Source organism: Pyxicephalus adspersus, chromosome 2 (genome assembly GCF_032062135.1).
Source record: "Pyxicephalus adspersus chromosome 2, UCB_Pads_2.0, whole genome shotgun sequence".
Classification (NCBI taxonomy): domain Eukaryota; kingdom Metazoa; phylum Chordata; class Amphibia; order Anura; family Pyxicephalidae; genus Pyxicephalus; species Pyxicephalus adspersus.
Genome location: NC_092859.1, coordinates 71,141,329 through 71,159,300, shown reverse-complemented (window position 1 = coordinate 71,159,300; position 17,972 = coordinate 71,141,329). Strand labels below are relative to the sequence as shown.

The following is a 17,972-nucleotide window of genomic DNA, read 5'->3' as shown; positions in this document are numbered from 1 at the left end:
GTATTGATTCACTTTGTCAAATACACAATGGAAACAATTGTCATAAAATTTCCTGAACCCGTTTCAAGAGACTGTGGTATGAAAAATGTTTTCTTCTGGGAGGACTAAACTTCTAATTCTTTCAACGAAAAACACAGACAGTTTTTAGGTAATGTGTAATATTTTATTTAGAGCCTTCTGCTCAATGATAAGAGTGAATTAAGGCGAATACAGGAAGATGTACATATGAAACATTTGATGCAAATACTGCAGTATACTTCATATTCATTAAGGAAATTTGCTTTTTTCTTTTTAGGCACAACCTTCCCATTTACAGGTACATTAGGTTTTGTCTCTGAACTTTTTCAAAGACTTTATACTACTTAAAATAACTTTAAAAACTTGATCTTTAATAAATTATATAAATATAGAGATGAAAAACTGAGCATTAGGAGCTTGCAGACTTCCCTCACAACATGTTCCTTTAAGCACATGAACTTAAACTGTACATCACTGGAGACACACTGGTAACATTGTAATATTAAAGTTTTAATGCTTTATATATGATATTTGATTGAATGACTTATTTCTACATTCTAAAAATGGTATTTGGTCGGTATTTAGTTTAGCTTTTAGATACCTAGGGTTTGCAGGTCTAGCAGTGAAACTTCACCTGTCTTTCAAACCATATTTGCGATTTGTTTGTTAGAGCTGGTTATTGGGAGCCATGACATTTTGTGTTGCAAAAGAATGTATAAGGATTGCTAGTTAACCAACAGTTCAATAAGATAAGCAAGACATTTAACAGGAAGGGAATGTGTATACGTCTGCATTTGTGTGATCTTGAACAAAGAACCTTTAGTGGGAATCCACTCATGGGAGGAATGTTGATGAAGATGAAGTCTTTGGTTGCAAACCCTAGACCCCAAGAACAGTATTTCCAGGAATCCCCACCACAACACCCAAGGGATTCCTGGGAAAACTGGACCGTGAGGACTAGGTCATGGAGGATGTAGATGGTCAGTAGGTCCAATATCCAGTACATCACTGAAGCCTGTAGATTTTCTTTTCAGTCTGTAATATTTAGCATGAGTTTGATTTTAAGTACTTTAAGATATGCACTAAATGTTTCTGGACATCTCATTCCAAACCAAAACAATAACGTGGAGTGTGTCTGTGTAATTTCTGCCCCTTAAAGCAAAAGAGCATTTGTGATAATAATGTTGGCCAAAAAAGACAGCTTGCAATCGGCGTTCCCACTTCTTCACCCAAACTTGCCAACCATGTCTTTAAAGCAGCAGTCGACAATCTTTTAGGCCTCACGGACCACTAAATTCATAATTTTAAACCCCTCGTATCATCAATTTGATTTGATTTTTTTTAAAAAGATAAATACATTTGTAAAATAATAATCTTCCTAATGGTACCTGACAAGGACAGTAGAAGCTCTGATTCATTGATCAGCTCACAGTTAAGTGAAGTATTACTATTGTTACTAATATGATTAGTTGCATTATCTTTGGTATTACTAAGAAAATGCAAATATTTGTTTGCTTTTTCTCAATTAATATGGGTTTATTTAATTTGAATCTGAGACCAAACAAGAAATGAGACTTATCAATGTCAAACTATTTGATGTCATTAAATATACTAGTTAAAGAAAATACACAGTTATGGTCATACTTACCTAAAAGAACATCTGAGAAGTAAACAAATAAAAAAAAAACAATCGGAGCGGGGTGACTATTGTAACGGTCAAAACAATACTAAAGCGTATGGCACGGCACTGATTGCCTCATTTAACTTGAAACTACACTGACGTCATGCAGCCCCTCCCTTGTTTTTATATCTCTAGTACAGTTTTTGAATTTAGTGCAAAATAGAGGCAAAAATTGTCATTCAGAATATAGGAATTCATTAGAATATTGATTTTGTTTTATTATTAATAAAACATAAAAATTGCAAAAAATGTCCAAATTTTTCTGTGGACCACCAACATTTTCTTGTAGACCACAGTGGTCCACGGAACACTGCTTTAAAGAACTAGCTTTGTGGACACTCACTCAGAATCAGTCCATATATGTGTGCATGTTTGTATCTCTTAAGACTTTTTTTTTATTCCAAGTCTTGATATTGTTACAGTTTGAAAAGGTATTAAAAAAGCAACGGTTTTTGGGTAGTTTTCCCTGACCCTTCACTGAGACTCTTAGCTAAGAAAAGCACCAATAACTAAAAAAACAGATGTGCAATTCATTCCTAGTGAATGTTTTATTTCATAGCACATTTGTGTGTCCTTTTTTACCACTGCATATGTTGACACCTGAAAAACAAGATATTAGAGGACCAGAATAAAATAGGGTCAGTTACCTTACAATATCCAGTATCAATCAATAAAACACAGTGGGCCTGATTTTTAAAGCTTTCCAAGGCTGGAGAGGATACTTTTTTGTCAGTGAAGCTGGGTGATCCACAAAACCTGGAATGGATCTGGTCCAGGATTTAAAACATTTGCTAACAAATAGCAAGTGACTTTGAAGAAATCCATTCCAGTGTTTCCACTTACAAATGTATGAAGTTTTGTTTTCCTTTGTATTTACCTTTTGACTGATGTAAATTAAGCTACAATTACCAGATTTTAGTAGTACAATACTTCATCAAAGTGCATATGTTTCTTCTTCTGGCAAAAAGGCATGAATCCAAGTTAAAAAAAAATGTAAACATCAAAATGTACTTTTCGTGGTTATTAAAGCAGTCTGGTGTTTGGTAACATTCAGTAAATGATTTGTGCATCTTTGAATAGATTTCCCACTGCTTCCACAAAGTTTCCATTATATCCTGATGTTTATTTCAGTCATCTTCTGTATGGCAGCAGGTTCCGCCTTCCCGAGCTACAGTGCTTCATCTCAGACTCACAACTGACCAGAGATGCAGCACTGCACCTTGGGCTGGAAGACAGTGTGCAGATAAGTCAGCTTCTGTCAATGGAGAATGCCTGAATGAAGATTGTTAAAAGAGGCAAAACTACACACACTGTATTCAAAACATTAATATATTAATATTATTATGTATTTTTTTTTATTGTTAAAAAATTTATTTTCTAGCAAAATTCCAGGTAAACAGCCATATATACAGATGATATACATATAAGTGAGCTGTCTTCACTATCAAAGGGTTTGCAATTCTGACTTTCTGGAGTGCAAGATACCACTCCTAACCTTCTGATTGGTGCAGTAGAAGAGTAATGAGGCAATCTATCTGCCATTTCTTCCTTGTCACGCATGTACATTATAAACCTCTTCCAATTCTGAATTTTTTAGATTGATGTCGCGTTTAATTTAGGTACTTATACTATTTGCATTTAATAATAATTTTGTTTTTTAAAGCTGCCTGAAGTTTAGTTTTGACATTTAATTCAACCTTGTATAGATTGAATTATCGTTAATGTATCTAGTGTTATGATATTAAATTAAACTTTATTAGTTTATAGAAAAGATATTTTAGTTGTATGCTAGCAGTAAAATTACTGTCTAACTTTGTATATGTCCCTTAAAACAGTGCCCACGCCATAGTTTTCAGCTCTGCTTTCCAATCAGAAACCAAGTCTAGGTCTTCCTTTGTGCTACTTCAGAAAGTGTGAGTAATTATCTGTATAGTATGGAAAATATTCTTGCAATAATAGACAAAAATTTAGAATTTGCCAGTTGTCACAAAAAAAAAAAAAAAATCAGGGCACCAGCTTTAGATAAACAAGTAATTTAGCATCAAGGGTGAGTAAGGACAAAAAGTGGCAACACAGATTCAAAGAGAATCTCTTGAGATATATAAGAAATCAGTGCATAATTCAGCCTAAATTATTAGTTTTGGGTGAAATTACTTTTTACGAGTTCACAGATGTAAGTGAAAAAACAGGAGCTTTTTTGGCTACACACAGATAGGTACTGTTAGGATACCTAGCAGTTCATCAATATACAATACTGTAAGCAGTTAATAAGTACAAATCACAGAATAAAAATAAAAAAAAGTTTAAAAAAAGCTTGGTTGTGCATGGCCAAATCTTGGCAGTGATGTTAACTGTGAGTTAAGACGGCTGCTCTGTGTGACAGATACTTTTATATACAACTGTTCAAGGTATTTCCTCTGTTTCCCGCCAGCTGTTAATATGAGGTTTGGCCTGAGTGTTAGGAAATAATTTAAAACCATAAAAGCCAATAGTGAGCAGCTCCCCTACTTCTTCCTTCTCACCTGGCCTCCTTTTTGCTATACAATTGGAATGCTACACTGTGTTCCACAGCTGCGTGGGCCAAATCCCCGGCTCATCCTCTTCCATAGACTATACGTGGAAAGTAAATAGTTGATTTTCTTCCACCTCCACAATAGCTGGGGATATATTTTGAAATCAATGCCTGCAAGAAAAAAAGGAAAGATTGCATAATTAAAGCACAATTAGCCCATTTTAATAAGATGACTGAAAAAGGATACTGATTGTTCTATAACTATGATGAGCAGTAAAGTTTATTGTGAATGATGCCATTGATCTAATCCAGCCCTCTTAAATCAAGTTCTTAAGAGAGCCATAATAAGCCCAAGTCAAAGGGTACCTCTGTTTAAACTTTAATGATGTCATAATGACTGACTTGAATCCTAAGTGGGTAGGCTATGGTAAATGTCTGCTCAATTAGTGCATATTTTAAGGGCCACTAATCTATTCTTTGTTCATTTCTGCAATTATTGTTTGCTGCACAGAAGATTCGGTATATACATTAAAGCACGTTCATCTTTCTAATAAACCATGTGCTTGAGTTAAACTAATTACAACCATAAAGAGGCAATGATTTTTTGGTGCACAATAAATGAATGCTACATTTTTAAAGCTTGCATGATTCACACATCATCCTGCATATAGTGAAGCTTCCAGTGTAAGCACCGATACCACCAGGAGTCACTAGCTGCTTCCCCAAACACAGCCTTCATCAAATGCAGAATTGGTAAAGGTCTTTGGTAATATATTGTAATTCTATTGTAAATAAAAATGTAATTACAGACAATTGTTGTCCCTATTACATTATCCCTGGCTGAGTGGTAATATATGGATCTGGAAAGAATAAAGGCTACTTTACTCATTGAAATATTGGTTCTTTTCCATTTCTCTCATCACATATGCTTCAAAATTCAAAAGAACCCAATTAGGTGTCAGCTAGCAATCCTTTTAACTTTTTAAACTGCTGCATATACATCATCCTGAAATGTAAACAGGGCCAAGCACTTTTGTGATATGTTAGGCATTTGGAGGAGTGACCAAATCAGGCTTTACTGCCTTGTTGACATTAAATTAGGTTCCCTCCTAAAATTGGATGTCCTCCAATTTTTGGGGATGATGAGTGTTTTCCTGGAAGTTTGACCCCTTGGTCACTGCTTTTATTATGGATAAAGGGGGAGGTCTGGAAGAGGCTGGATCTCATGCGTCTTTATTTTTACTCATTTAAAAAAAAAATTTCTGAACAGATGGGCAGCAGCTGGTTTATGTCGGCTGCACCTCTGGGGAAAACATCATCAGGCTCAACCACAACATTACTTGGGATACTGAACTCTACTGTCACATTTCTTTAGAATTTCCTATAATGACTTGCAGCATGCCTTAAAATCTTTTCGATCAGACATCTTATCCTAAACTCTGTTTCCTTTACAAACTCATTATTTACAATTGATGCAAATAATATAAGCACATTCTTTTTGCTATGTAGATGATTAAATAATCTTCCCTATTTGTAAAATAGTATATATTTGTAATATTTATAAACATTTGATATTCTTGTTGGTATGCTGTCTTGATGCAGATGCAGAATGCTGGGAGAAGTCTTCTTACAAAAATTCTCTAATGTACATGTTACTGCAAATTGAAAATTGAGAGGTAACCCTAATTCTAAAGCCACTTTTATTACCTGTTATTAGCTGCTATCACTGCCCAACATCATTTATCTAAAACTTTTTTTTCTGCTGTGTTGTATGTTGTCTATAGATCAGTAGTTTTAGGCTCTCAGGTCTGGGTATTGTTCTGTTTTGACACAGGGATTGTGACAATTTAGCACCACTGTTCCTGGCACATAAGTGCAGAGATCTGTATATGTGACAGGAAGGTTATGGATTAGTGCAGAGGTTAGGTAAATTTAGGGATTAGAGAGGTATGTTAACTTTTTGGAAAAAGGTTAGGGGGTTATTTGTTGGGGAAAACTAAGAATTATTGGCTCACTTTAAGTAGGATAAATGTTTTGCATTTACTGATGCTTTTTTTGGGAATACACACATTGGCAATACAGCAATGAATTCTATGTATGGATCATCACAGCATCCTGCTGCTGCAGTCTTCTGAAGCCTGAGAGGACCCTACTATTGGACATCCAACTAGTAGTACCTATGTCATTCAGACAATATAAACACCAGGATAAGATGCCTCTTGCTCTGAAGTCAGACTTAAAATAAAACAGATTGCAGTTATTTACACCTAATCTGTTAACTTTTTCTGTGGTGTGCAACAAACATGGTAATGCACTGTGTCACACATTACCTTACGTTTCATTAAGTGCTTTATGATATACACAGAAAGTTCCATAGTATGTGAAAAGCCAAGAACATTTTAAATACTGTAGAATATATAAATGTGAACAAAACAATATAACCAGGTAATATATATATTATATATATAATATATATATACATATAAGTATATATAACAAGTAGCAGATATGTTATAGAAAACATCAATAACTAAGTAACTTTCCTACCATTAATACCTAAGAAATGCGTTTCCTACCCATCTTTCCATCTTGCGCACATCACATTCTATGACAAAGTGCAGGTACTTTAGGCTTCTATGGAAAACGTACATTTAAAAAGGGATTTATCTAAATAAGTATTACTATATTTCATTTTGTCTTACTAGATTTTACTGTAAACTTGTATCAACAGCACAGGGCACTACATAATAAGTATAATAAGTAAATATATCATAATAGGCAAGAGGTCCAAGATCTTACATGCATTTGTGTGATATATTTGCAGAATGTACGTACATCTTTAATGTATACATCAGTGTTAATGTGTCACGCACTGGCTATAGATCATTATCACGCTTTACAGTTCTGATGCAGCCAGGCCTCCAACTATAAATAGCTTTTTATTTTTCCATGATCCAGACTCAGAGAAAATGTCTCTTCCTTTTATGGTCTGAAGCAGTTTCTTGGAGCTTCAAACATTTAAAATCCCCTTTAGGCATGAAGCCAGGATGCTGGGGGTATGCTCTTTTCCACCTATTTTTCTTGTGTAGAATTTAGTGTGAATTTGTAATAAATAGAGAGATACTGGGGACCTATGACAAGTAACAAGTATTAGCAAGATTCATATGCAACTTGCACCTTGCATGATTTGACAAAGGTTGCTTATACATTGTTGTTTTTCATAAAACCATTTATCTCCAGTTTGTATTTTTCTTTTAGGTATATGTTTTTGGACTGTTTGTATAGATATGTAGACAAATGAATCCCTATGATTGTTTAGTAGCCATTGCAAATACCTGGTGTGAGTGTGGATGACGGTCATTATGATTTTCAACTATATTTTTCCAAAAGCCTCCTGCATTACACTGTGCTAGTTAATGGCTAACAGCACCATCAGAGTGTATATCAGTGTTAACAGATCTTGTAAAAAGCAGTATTTGGTGAAGAATGCAAATAAACAATAAAACTGAATATCATTGTTTCATATCAGTCCATATTTCAAGCATTGATATAACTTAGATTTGGATCTGGTACTCAAACCAACAAATGTCCATTTCTCAAGTAAGACTCAAGCTTTTTAATTTTTATTATTACTATTATTAATAAACAGTATTTATAAAGTGCCAACATATTACACAACGCTGTGCATTAAATAGTTGTTGCAAATGAAAGACAGATACAGGCAGTGACACAGGAGGAGGAGAGGACCCTGCCCCCAAGAGCTTACACTTCTATCATCTCCATTATAAATACTATCATCTCCATTATAAATCACATGTTGGCAAAAAAACAGAATTAAAGATGTCCTTGCTTCTTTCTGCTTGAGGGGAAGCCAACACAAGTCATCATAAATGCAATTACATGTTTTTTGCTGCCCTCAAGAGGATTTTAGGAAGCATATAAGAGTCTTTATTCCTGTTTTTATGGCTATGTAATTTTTTAAGAAGATTTTTGAATTAATATAATTTCTTGGAGAATGTAGTTTTGGGTGGGTAGAGCATCTACAGTTACCATCAGCCAAGAGACATCATTGTGCAAAAAGGTCTGTACCAATAATTGCTTGTTCCTCCAAGCTGGGCAGGTCGGTCTGTTTGAGCACATAAATAACAAATGTGAATATCTGTTTGCTAGTATAGAAAAAGTTGGAGTCATGATATGGCGTATATTATCATACAGTAAAGTATGAAATCATATCATAAGCATATCCTTCAGCACAGCTTTAGGTACATGTCTTCTCTTTTCCTAAGCTTCTCATCTGAAACTGATGCTATATTGATAAATAACTTTAGGAGAAAAGTGATCTTTTTGGCATCCATATAGGTTTTTGAAGACCTTTTCAATAAGGGTCAACTAGTACATACATGAAAACCTTTATTTTGATTAGATGCAGCTAGTAAAATTTATGCCATGCCCCATTTAGGATGAATTTGGTTATAAGGTATTGACATTTTCTGCAATTCTTTTTACATGTTACACATTTTTCAATTATTACTGCTGCTTTATGCTTTAACATAGGATATTCAGAACACACATGAATTTCCATTTACTCTCCAAATGATTTAGGTTCCATCTGATCGTCTTGTGTGGTTTTGGCATCCATCATTGAATGGCTGCTGGAGTTTCTGATGAGGTTATATAAACACAGTTGTGTCTGCATTGTGCTAGAGTACGCTAAGTAACATAAACACATTTACTCCTGAACTGGTTTGCACTGCATTGTAATGCAGCTTTAAAGCCACATAAGATTAGTTCGGAAATAAGCTATGACACCAGTCATAGGCTTCAGTCTATATAAATTATATTTTCAACTAAGCTTTGGGAACAGAGACTGTTCTTCTTGTCTTTCAATAATAATTCATGTATCTTTTTTAATGTGATTCCTACAAAAATGAAGAACAAACTTTCTTTATCAAAATAAACTCTTGTGCCCAAAAATTTGCCCTGGCTAGGCTTCCCAGGAAAGAGTTAATTGGTTTAAAAAGGAAATGGGGAGCGTGTGACACAAACACTTAGTAGCTCTGTTTACCAGTAACATTCTTGATGGGATAAAAACAACTGAACAGTACTGGGAGGTCAGGGAGCATGCGAGAGAGGACTCTTCACATGTTGTGGAATGGAAGGGTCACTGATGAGAACAACAGGAAGTGATGGTCTATTCCAAACCACAAACCCCAATGATGATTTTTGTGGGAATATGGCATAGTATGTTCTGCCTAATATACTGCCAAATTGAATTGTGACATGTGGTCTAATGGAATTCTCAAAGACTGCAACCTGCACTGCAACAAAACCTGTGGTGCTATAGTTGTATTCCTATATTAGTATGATTTATTATTGAGTGACTAAATGGTTCCTTCAATCAGTAATTAGACCATTTGAGAATGACAGTAGTCTACAACTTCATCACGTCAGTCAGAAAATTATATTGATTTTGGGTAGTTTTTTAACAGTTTATTTAGTATTTATTATGTTCTTTTTTATCTTCTCTGTCCAATGGCATCTACCTCTATTGCTCCCATTTATATTTGCCTCAGTCCACAGCATCTTGTCTTTATTACCTACAAAACAATGTGAAGCTTTTTTTTATTTTTTGCCAATTCCTAAGAGTTAAAGGCAAGCCATTGAGGCACTGTTCTCAACTCAAATGGCTCAGGATCAATTGGTTAATAAATACAATGTTAAATATATTTTGCTAAAAAAAGGGGGTTATTACTGTTTTTCTGCCATTGCTCGATAATTGATATAAACAGACTATGAAAAGATGCTAAAGGGGTAAAAAGGGACCAGATACCAAGGCCTGAGGAGGCTAAGTCCTAGATTGGTCACGGTGTATTCAAATAGTATTCCAAATATTTGCCAGGATCGGCCAATGGGGGAAAAACTGTTGTGGTAATGTCATTGAAACTCAGCCTTTCAAAAAACAACTTACATTTTGTATGACTATATACAGTTATCATGTATGGACACTATAGATTTTTTAGTAGGTCATTGCTCAATCTGCTGGTAGTACATGTTGTACAGTAAGCACACATTTATTAGTCATCTCTAAAACCTTTCCTGCTTAGACTCATCCAACCATGAAAAGCAGATCCATGATTCATAATTACTATACCCATCCAATCAGGATTTGCATCTGTTACAAACATTGTCCTCCTGTGACCTTCAGAAAGCTTTACTGACATATTCTTGGGCTAAATCTAAATTTATGGAGGTACTTCAGTTATTAGTAAGATATTTTAGGCTGTAACTTTCAAATTTGACAGAGGCTTTAAACAATGTTTAATGAAAACCTTTGAATATTAAGCAAATAATCCAACACACAAGTTAGGAAAACTGTATATTGGGTAAGCTTTGTTTAAACTTTCCAAATCATAAAAACTAAATAATGACATATTGTATTTTAATTAATATAATGTATTTTTACAGGCACGTGACCGAGTCAATAGTTCTGTCAATAACTGTTCTCAGACAAGCCCGCAATCCAATGTACCTACTGTAAGGTTTTTTTTGAGAGGAAGCAAGGTAAGAGTGCTATCCTTGTGTTGTTGGACTTTTTCTTTCTTTTAGGTAGGTTTTGAATTTATGGGAATACATATATGTTTATGGAAATAAACAATAAGATATATTGCCAACTGGATTTATAGCAATTCAAAACCCCTTTGAAGCCGGCCTAATGCAGATCAGATGGACTTGACAATGAATTCTGAATGATCTTAAGCATTTTAAACTGATGTCCAACTGATGGCATTGGGACAGGCCCAAAGTTAGCCCTAAATTTGTAGATGCTGTCTGACATAGACTTTTAAATTTTAGAGGTGGAAAAAGACGTGGTTAGGAGACCTCTCCAGTGCCACAAGATCTCAAAGGTGAAAAATGAACAACCCTTACACCTGCCTGGCATTAAATTAAGATCATAAAAAACAGCTAAGCAAAAAGATAAGCAAAACAGCTCTTGAATTTGTGCATAAAAAATTGCTAAAATGACAGGTTTCCTTTAGGGCAACAATAAAAACCAATAGCCAAATATGCCAAATATATCCAACCAGCATACGCTTACCCTTGAAATCTGATGATACCAATTTGATCTGAACATTTAATGATCTGGAATTGTTGTGTGACATTTTAGTACAATATAAAATAATGTTGCAGAATATTTTTTAATTACTTTTTTCAGTTTTCTGACAATACTATTTTCAGAAACTATGGCTTCACAAATGCCTTTTACTTTAATTTACAGAAAAACTACAAGCTATTTACAAAATAATGTTCATGGAGAAATCAAGTTCATGACCATTGCCTGTCAATCTATGTTCCATATGTTTAGGGCCTTGGGGTGGCAATAAAGTATATTTGGAAACGTTTCCATGTTTTATTAAAGGTGCTGTTTAGAACTGCTGATTCCTAACATATGAAGATTCAGCAAGGGGCCATAATAAATCAAGATTTAGAGCTTTTAAGATTCTAAAGCTCTGAAACAAAACAGATGAGTTGCCTAACAATGAAAATGATCAGTGAGAAATGTAAAAAGATGTATAATACTTTATAGCAGTTGTTTTAAGGTTATGTGACATTGTTGATTAGATCTTGGTTGTAAGTAGTTCTTGGTTATTAGTTACTGGTTAGCACATGAGCTGTACAATTTTGTCATAGATATCACAATTAGGGAAAATTTAGGGTAAAGTTTTTGAAAGCTTTATTTAAACAGGAAGTTGCTCTTTGTTTCATGTACTCATTCCCAGGGTGTTGGTGGGTAGGCATCTGGTGACCCACTTATTAAAAGGGGTTTCCAGATATCAAATAAGCCCCCAGACTCCTAATATACCAACCTGGCTGCCTTTCTAACTATACCTGGGCTACCACTGCACCTGGTTGCTCTTTGCTCTTCATCTGGCCTACTAATGCAACTGGCTGCAATTTATTCCTCATCTGGGCTACCAATGCACCTGGCTGCCCTTTGTTCCTCATCGTGGCGATCAATGCAACTGGCTTCCCTTTATGCCTCATCTAGGCTATCAACACACTTGGCTGCTCTTTATTCCTCATCTGGGCTACCAACCCACCTGGCTGCTTTTTTTGTCATCAGCTACCAATGCATCTGGTTGTCTTTCTAACCATATCTAAGCTAGCAATTCCCCTGTCTGTTTTTGCTCCTAATCTAGTTTACCAATGCACCTGGCTGTTCTTTGTTCGTCATCTAGGCTGGCAATGCACTTGGCTGCCCTTTATTCCTCATTTTGACTAGCAATGGAACTGGCTGCTTTTTATTCCTCATCTGGGCTACCAATGCACTTGGCTGCTTTTTGTTCTTCATCTTGGCTACCAATGCATCTGGCTGCTTTTCTAACCACAACTAAGCTAGCAATTCCCTGGCTGCCATTTGTTCCCTATCAATGCACCTGGCTGCCCTTGGAGCAAAAGTAGTTTATCTGACTTTAAACACTCCTTGCTACCACACCAGAAGACTAAACCCCCAAAAAAATCATGACCCACCCACTCCCCTTTTATTGATGCCAGGGTTCCATCTCCTCCTTTGCTGTTGGGATGAAATTTTCCATAACATCCATCCATGCTTTCATCTTTGCATATGAGGAGTCAGATTTGTCTCACATTTCTGGATGGAAATAGCTTACATTGATCAGCTCTGCTGTGTCCAGGGGTGCAGCCTTTGTTGTCACTCTATAGGGGCAGAGGTGTTGTTACCTAGGACTTTCTGTTCTGAGCACTGGGGGGCATTCTAAAGGCATCAAAAACATCTGAATACTGCTCTAAATGGTGATTAAATGTATCTTCTAATTTCTTTATTGGTAAAATATCTTCACCTAAATTCCTGGATCTCCACACCTGTTCTGGCCATTATGAGTGACCCCTCCTTCTAAAACTTACCGAAAACTGTCAGATTGAACATTGAGCCTACTAGACACCAACCAAATTTAAAATATCACTTTTGGAATGAATAACCCTTAAATGCACAGCAGTTAGATGCTATTTCGGAAACTACGCCAATACACAGTAACTTTATTGCTCCATGTGCTCTGCACATGTAAGTTCTGTATTGCACTACATTGTGCAAGGTTTATAAAAATATTATAGAATATTATTAAAAAAACAACAGAAGTAGTCACTGCTTGGGTTCTTTCTGTAGTAAAGTAATATATCCAAGTGGTCATGGGCACTCTTGGGGTTTCATGGAGGGGACAAGTTGAATAGTGGAACCTTTAATGCAATCTAACATTATTATGCTAAATGCTATACACCCCTCTGAAATATCAGACTACATTATAGATTCTGCTGTTCAATTAGTGTTTGGTATGCAACCCTAAAAGTGCCCAATAGCACTATTGTTTATGTTTAGAAACTTCGGAAACTTTTTTTATTCAATCGTTTATATAGCAGTAAAATGTATGTTTGCATAGATGGCTTTCACTGCTATGTGAAAGAGAAATACAGGGGCTGCCATTATGCTGAAGCTTTAATATAGACCTGGAATAGCAATACATCGGAAAGTGACAACCTCCAATATGAAAACCTATTATAAGTATTCAAACCAGAGTGCATGTCTGGCAGCCAGGCAAATTCATATTACTAGTACAATATTATTACCAATGTTCACAATCTGCCTCCTTTATCTATAAGAAGCTTCTTTCTGCATGAGAGGGAGAATGTGTGATGTATGCTAGGAAAATTTCTCACAGATGTTCAGCTTTGACAGACACACAAAAATATCTCAATGTCTGTGAATATGGTGCAGGAAAAAGTTGCGCCTTTGTCCGTTTTTATTGTAGTGGGAATGGTAAGTTAATTGGACAGCTAATTTATTACCTATGGCGCTTTATATATTCAAATATAAATAAAATTATCTTATTATCCAGGTTGTCGTAAATTAAGTAAAGTAAAACATATATTTATGATATAAAAAAAGGCTGCTTCCTGTAGTATGAATCTAGTAAGGCGTTATTTGGAACACACACATTCACGTGGGCATACAGAATTTTAAGAGGATAATGTGCAGGGGAAATCTTTAAGCTTCGCCAGTCAAAGCATGACGGTGAGAGCCTCAGGGTTTTTTTCAGCGGTTAAAGTGGTCACATCTGGAGCAGCTGCATCTCCATTGCCAAATCCCTGTCCTACTCCTAACAGGAAGTAGCTGTGAGGTTTGGCAGGTCTATAAGGCCACACTTGCCCAGAGAAAGTACACTCATTCTAAGGAAATCTATTAATTCTTATCATCGATGCTGTCATAATTTTCATTATGCAATGCTCAATAAGTTACAGCAGAGGAAACCTGCTTGGCAGCTAAGAGAGATTACTTTGCAGTGCATTGCAACAAATCTACCATCAGCGTTATAAATGTATTATCTGATCTGCAGCATTGGAAGAAGTCATATAGAACAGAATGTGCTAAGACAACCTTTACTTATTAAAGAAAACTGTGTGTCCAATAACAAACAATCACTTAATTTATGATGGCTTAATTTAGTATGGTCAAATAGAAATAAAAAAGCCCTGGAGCTTGGTAATAAATAAAGATTAGTGTTCATTTGCACATCTTTTTTTAAAACATGCATGTATTTATGTTTTCTAGAAAACACATTACAGAATATCAACACATTTTTTTTTTTATATTAAGTGAAGTGAGCTGCAGTTCCCGGAGCTAATGTGAAACTATTACCTTACAGGCTACCTACAGACATGAGATAATTATCTGCTCCATTACAAAGAGACTTAGAGTTATATGTACAGAATACCTCCTTGGTGACTGAGCAAGGGGTTAAAAATTGAAATGTTTGAAATGGATTTTCCTGGATGGTTGCAACTTGCTCCCTCCAAAAAATCCACTCCTAGTGATGTCTTCCCATTGTATAAACATGCACATTTAAATAAAACAGCCATGTGTGTTTATGGAAAAATGCTTTGTATGAAGGTTGTTTTGCAAGCCAGACTCCTGAGCATGTTTACTAAAAACTGCTAATCTAATAAAGGCAATCTAGTAAAAACTAGAGCACTCAATCAATATTTGATCACTATATTAATCAAACAGTGATCGGGAATGCACTTACTTGGGTGGGTGGAAAAGCAAACTTTAGGGAGGTGGGTGATTGGCTGGCAATTGACAACCATATAGCTTTGAAAATCATTTTCTTGGGGGGAGAGAGTGCTTCCACTGGCTGCTGGTTGTGAGAGACAGAAGCATCCATGGGAACTAGAAGCCAATAGAAGTGATCCCCAATTATTACTAGACAGAGCTAAGCAGGTATAGTAAACAGTGGGTAGAGTACCCATTGGCTGCTGGTTTTCAGGAAACGTAGTATAAATGCAGGATATAGAAATTATATTATTATCATTAGCCAGAATTTATATAGCGCCAACATTTTACGCAGCGCCTACAAAGTCCATTGTCATATCAACAATGGACATTGTCAGATGCAAATCCAATCAGTACATGAGTGCTCCACATTGACATTCAATCAGATTTCAGGATATTGAGTAGGAATGGTGGTAATCCAGGTAAATGATCAATGTCAGGGAGATAATAATCATTTATCTGGTTGTGCACAAAATGACTTGTGTGTGGTCAGCTTTAGCTTATTCATCCCTGCAGATATGATATATACAGATGGTGTGAAAGATGTAGTAGTAACCTATAGCTACAAATGAGAAAAAAACTATTGATCTGAAAACAGTTAACGTGCTCTAAATAAATATGGTTAGACATATACACTTAAGTTAGAAGCAAGCATCTCTCTCCTCAATAGAATCATTTCTAATGGCAAGAGTTCTCTCTGGTAAAATGAATGTGTTCTTTTTAGAATAAATATGGTTATAATAAACCTTCAGATAAAAAGATGTGGAGTACTCCGCATACTATAAAGTAGCAACTATAAACTCAAGCTCTTGATGCTTTCCAGACAGATCCAGACAAGGGGCTGTACCTTTACTAGAGTTTGGAACAAGAAAGTGTCTACATAAAACATGGCAAGGAACATACAGAATGATTCCACGATTATAGAAAAAAAAGCTAGTAATACTGTACTGTACAATATACCCAGATGGATAATAAATATTCAATAAGGGAAAAGTCTAGCCGGACAATATGATGCAACTCAAGTATTCCTTACCACAACGACAAAGAGTAAGAGACATGGAGCCGCTGATTTTGGATGTAGAATTGCTTGAGTAAATTTCTCAGCATGCAGGAAGATTGTGTGACCTATTTGTATTAGTCTTTTCATTGAACATCATAGATTTAAATTGCATATGATGGGCAGGTATTGCCAGCAATGAGAACTGAATCAAAGAATGATGGAAAGTTCAGGCCAGAAAATAAAGTCAACTTTTGTACATGTTTCTGTGTTGTCTACAAAATACCACACATAAAATATAGTAACCTATAGCAATTGACTGGGAATACCCCAACATGTATGCTTAGGGATAAAGAACATAAAATGCCTAGGCACGAAAGATGTGGTTGAGTTCTAAGTGGAGAAGATAAAAAGGAATCATAGCGATGGTCCCTTTTTATATTTTGCACTAGACATATGATACATCAGCTTACCTGAAAACTATCCTATAAATCTATTAGCAGTGATACAGTTCATTTTTTGTACAATCAATAAAACAAATGTCCTATAATAAACAATAGCAAATGTTGATATGTATTGGAATATCTTAGCAGCTGTAAACATTTTCCTTTTATATTTTTATTTAAATTCACGTGACCTATTTCCATTATGGGATTTCTAACTATAAAATAAAGCACACATTACACAAAACATATACACACTTGGAACTTTACCCGACTTGAGACATCAGACGTACTATGGGTTATAAAAGATATTTGTACTAGAACATCAAATTTAAAGTGAATATAAACATGGCTATTAGAGTTTTAGACTACTTTTGAATGGGTGCACCAGGAAATAGACACTATTAGTGGCATGGGTTACACAAAAATTATTTACTTACTGTCTGCAAGGTTGGCTTGTCACTTTGTCCCCCCTGGGGCTGCAAATGTAGAGCTTCTGTAAGTGTGCTGGTCTTGGGAGTGGGAAATTTCGGCACTAGATTCTAACCAGCTGGGAGAAAAGACCTTTTTTCTTTTACCTTATATGAGCTGGAGGGAAGAGAGGCCAGGCAGTTATAAGGCACATCTGTCAGGCCAGCATGGCATGCCATTGGTTGGGGGTGTAGTCATGTGACACCCCTCCTTTTCTTGTCTTGACCTGTGACAGTTTAGGAGGTTTTCAGTTTTACCCACTAAGGACTGACTGTTTGACAATTTTCATATTTCTTCTAAATTTGGAGTTTTCAGACAATGCTAGGGGGCTTGGCTGAGATACCAAGAACCATGTGGGAATCATTAGGGTTGAAAGAGAAGGGGGGTGAAACAGAGCAGGAGGAGGGGACAAAAACAGAGAAACAGAGGAAAAGAGAGAGAGAGAGAGAGAGGGAGAGAGACCAACTCTGTGCCAGCAACTTGTCTGGGAACACTAATGAACCAAACTAAAAGGGTCCTGCATTCGTTAACCAATTCCTTCCTATACATTGCTTGTGGTGTATAAGGGGTTAACTATATTTCCTGCTCATTTCTACCAAGGAGTGTGGGAATTGTCCTGGAGTGTGTGAGAAACAGGGATGGGGGAAAACTGCACCAAAACAACTCCCTTACCCTCCTCTGCCCTACAAAGTAACACAAATAGCAATATCACCACCAATCTAGCCTTT

The 17,972-nt window shown here is 35.8% G+C and overlaps 1 long non-coding RNA gene across 1 annotated transcript; it reads right to left on the bottom strand.

Moving 5' to 3' along the window:
- Positions 1-141: 141 nt before the first annotated feature.
- On the bottom strand, positions 142-17,550 carry LOC140323686 (uncharacterized). The gene is made up of 2 exons (XR_011919425.1): positions 17,214-17,550; positions 142-4,382 (listed from the first exon to the last, which is right to left on the bottom strand). It is a non-coding gene; the product is annotated as an uncharacterized lncRNA (long non-coding RNA).
- Between the last annotated feature and the right edge of the window lie 422 nt (positions 17,551-17,972).